The following is a 4304-nucleotide window of genomic DNA, read 5'->3' on the forward strand; positions in this document are numbered from 1 at the left end:
TTGAAGTACCGGCCTCGGACCCCTTTCTAGTCAAGCAGAACTGTGACGCGACTGTCCAGTGGAGTGGGGACTTTAACTTTTGAACTTTTCCTGTCCTGAATTGTTTCTTGAGAATTTACATGTCCACACGCTACATGCTCTCGGCACCTCAGACCACTCCCCTCTGTAATTTCATGCTCCATTGGCCAGTGAAATCGGCCCGCAGTCAAAGCAAAGCTTTTCCCCCTCTATTCACCCTCTGGGCCATGCTTTAAGTTGTCCAATTGAAATAAATGCTCGTTATTTGGGCCATATTATCCGAATTCCAATTTTCGGAATTCGAATAGTTCTAAGAGTTCGGCGAAAGTATTTAAATTCTACATTTGCGGCACATTATTCTCCTCCGAAACTCCGGGACTCGCGGTCACTTTTTTGCGAGAAGTCCGTTGATTTTTTCAGGAATCCAAACGAGACATTCGATTGGCCTTTGTCCAGGACTTTTGTTGGTTATTTATGCTACTGGCTTGTGAAACACTATCTGCCAGCTGTTGCGGCTGCCGACTCTGCTGCCGGTTCTGCGTGCCACTGCAGTCAGGACCACTTGTTTCCGCTCGCCATTTCTTTCGCGTGCCTCCTCTGGAGTACATATATTTGTTCTCCTCTGCTGTCGGCAGAGCCAACACGAGAAGTCCATTTCGAAATTTATGTACACACAAATTGAATGCGCAGATGGGTGGTGTGAAGCACTGGGAAGAGGCCAGTGGGCGCCAAAGTGAATGAAAGAAAAATGTTAGTCGCTGAAAAAGTTGGCTGCATTCCTCTACAAGAAAAAAATTTTAAAAATAGAACAGGAAAACAAAGCGATATGCCTTTAAGCGACACTTGTCGGAGGGGCTTCGCATGACTGGGAGGAAAACGCTTTTCACCCCAACAGTCGTCGAAGACATTTTTAATCTGGATATTGGGGGAAAGGCATGGGAAAGCGCCGATCGAAAAGCAACGTAATAAAGGCAATTAGTGATAAATACATCATACATAATACACTTGGATATCAAAGTAAATGGCAGGAGAGTCAGGTGAAGGCATATGAGTATTCTAGTTTAATCACTAGACATTGCTTTCCCATATTCTTTTCCACTTTCGTTGGTAATACATTTAAGGCAAACAGATCATTAAAGGTGAAGCACAAAACCAGTCGGGACTTTGTGAGTTGTGCGGCACACAACTACCCTACCCGGCACGCAGTTGGGATGAGGAAGATATATATGGAGCCAGCCACAGGAGATTGTTTTCTGTATTCTGGCTTCTGTAGATTATACAACTCTCTATTTCCGCATCTTTGAAATCATGGATGCCACAGACTTTCTGGGGTAGCAGTAGGGACATCGACTAACTTTTGCAGGAGTCTCGATCCAAAACTTTGTTGCTCTAGCTGGTCTAGCAAACAAGATGGTCGGATAATGATGCCGGTGATACAAAGAAAACCATAGCTTTTCTATAAAACGATATCAGGCCGATCAAAATTAAGGTCATACCTACTGCAGCAGTAAAATAAATTTATCAAATTTGGCTCTGATCCTATGATGTATTTATACTCTATTGCACTACTAGCTAACACCATTCTGCATATATTTTTCATGCCAGAGCAGAGGTTGCTTTAAGCCCCTTCGGGCTTATTGTCGGCTCCGCCCCAGCCCCTGCCTTGAACTTCCGCTTGGCTCATTTGTTGGTGGCACCGTACGATAAAGGAGCCACCAGGTTTGTTGCACTTTGAACTTCGGAACAGCGCGGGAAGTTCACCTCGTTTATAGGGCGGCTCTACAACTCAGCCCGTTGCAATTGTGACTGCTCTTGGCATAAATTAAAAGCGCGAGCCGCGTTTACCGTGTAAATAGGTTGCCATTTGGCAGCTGCTGGCCAAAGGTGCCTCGTCTTCGTCATTGTCCCGCTCTTGGCTCACCCAGAAATGAGCGGCCCGCTCCATGGGTTTCGCCCGAGGGCGGGTGTTTGTTTCATTTGCGGTGTCACCGAGAGTTAACCTGGCCTAACCCTGGTAGAGCCAGCAAGGCTGTGGCCCGTTTCCTGCCCATCAACGTTCCCGTCCTCTGGCAGCCTTTCTGACTGGCAAGCTGACTGAATGGCTCACTGCATTTGCATTTCCAGGCCCCAATGAACTGCACCGCATCTTCTCCTATTTAAGAGCCTTCACCGCCTGCTGGTATCCCTAATGCTAAACTCAATAATCGCTGAATGCGCGGCTGGTAACTTTGTCTTGTGTATGCTAATTTCATTACAATGCAGTTGGCTGGCTCTGTTCTCGTTCTCCCAGCCAGCTCCAGCCCCGGGACCAGTACACTGCCTGGTACTGGCCAGGACCCTTCTCAATACCCAATGAATTATGATGGACGTTGTCATGAATGGACAGGGCGGACACAGTGTGTGGTCAGCGGCGAGCGGGCTGCGGACTGCGGACTGTGGACTGCGGCTCTCGCCGTTCGACTCTCGGCTTTCGGCCCTTATGTGCGTGTGTGTTGGCCGTGTTTATCTCTCGCCAACGTATACTTAGCACATTGCCGGGGGGTGGTGTTGGGACAGGGATAACCGCCATGTACACGCTATCAGGAGATTGCTGGCTAGGCGTTTTCGCCCGACACGCCTTTCAGAAAAAGCGGGCGGTGCGGAGGAGCAGAAATGAAGTGCTTAGCTCCGCGCTACTCACTCACAATGTCGGTAGGAACACACTGAGAAAAATTAGACTATTAATAGACCCATTCTTTCAAGGCTAAATGAGTAGCAAGCCAATTGCTATTGGTACATTGCTTTTTCCCAGAGAGCAGGTACTTCTTGATCGAGATCAAGAATATGGTACTGTCGTTCCGTCTGTTCCGTATGCAATACACTAAGGTACTCTACAATAACCGGGTAAAAAACACTTTAGTTCTCATTTTTCAAAAATTCACAGCACAACCTGCATTCAAAAACATACAAGTTCGATCCCATCCAGTCTTAAAATGCTTCGCAGTGTAGGTGGAAACGGTGTGGGGCGGAACCCTTTGGCTGCGCCACTTCATTATAAACATTTCTCAATTGATTATCGTTAGTTTTCCAAGGCTGATGGTGAGAGTGGGGGCGAGTGTGCGTGGGTCGGTGTGTTCGTGTGTGATAACGCCATAATTATGCCCCTATCCTTGGCGTGTTCGGCGCTGTTATGGCTGCGGTTTTTGCCCCACCGATTATATTTGCACGCATGTCCTTCACGCTGCCACTCGCGGATAGTGCCCGTGCGCGGGCTCCGCCGTGTTTACGGCGTTTCGGGTCGTCTCCGCTTTTTGCATGCGCCTCCCACAACTAAGTAAGTAATCCACATAAACTGCTCCTGAAATATTTCATTATCGTAATGAAAAGGACGCCGGTAAATGTATTCTCTTCTGCCTTCCAGCTGCTCCACATGAAGTCCTTCTCAGGGCTGTGGGTATTGGCCCTGAGATGGCAGGGGTATGGGCGAAATGGAAGATTGCATTTACGTTATTCCTCAAGAGATTTCGGTGGGATTTTTCACATTAATGAGCTTGACAAGTGACAGATGAATCAATAAGATATTAATTATAGAAACTATGAGTGCGTGGAATTTAATTACTGCCCCCCCACCCCCATTCATAGTCGTTTCCAGTTTTCTCTGTGCAATTAGTCGGTAAAATAGGTTTTCATTAAACCGGATTTTAATTCAATTAATTTATGACTGAAAATTACGAATCATATTAAATTAAATGCCGATGCATCTCCCAAAATGACTGACGAAGGGAGCACCAAGCCGCTGGAAATTGGCACAGCCTCAGCAATATTTTATCCATTCACCAAAGATTGAAGGAAACATACTCGTACGTGTTCGATGCCGCCCCAACTTCTGTAGGACAGTGTAAAAATCATGTTTTTACCCTTTACTCGCCCGCAGCAGAAAGTCTTCTCGTTTTCCATAAATTAATCAATTCCTCCGCCATTGCCGCCACTGCCGCCGTCAATTGTAATCCTTTATCACTCGTTCATTTTACTGATGGCCGCCAATCAGGATGTTCGGGTAGCAAGGATGCGCCTGGTGGACGGACCCGGCCCGGACGCGGACATGGATCCGGATCCGGATTGTCAGCCTTCGTCGAATTCCTTCTCAGTTGCAACTCGGGGCCCGTGACAATGCGCAAATAATGACGTAATTAATGGAAGAGCATAATAATTTTTTTATCGACCGAAATTAACAAGCAGTCGACACGTCAGTCCCCAGACCCACCGAAGCATGACGCGAAGAGCAGGCCACATGCATATTTATAGCC

Source organism: Drosophila pseudoobscura, chromosome 4 (assembly GCF_009870125.1).
Source record: "Drosophila pseudoobscura strain MV-25-SWS-2005 chromosome 4, UCI_Dpse_MV25, whole genome shotgun sequence".
Classification (NCBI taxonomy): domain Eukaryota; kingdom Metazoa; phylum Arthropoda; class Insecta; order Diptera; family Drosophilidae; genus Drosophila; species Drosophila pseudoobscura.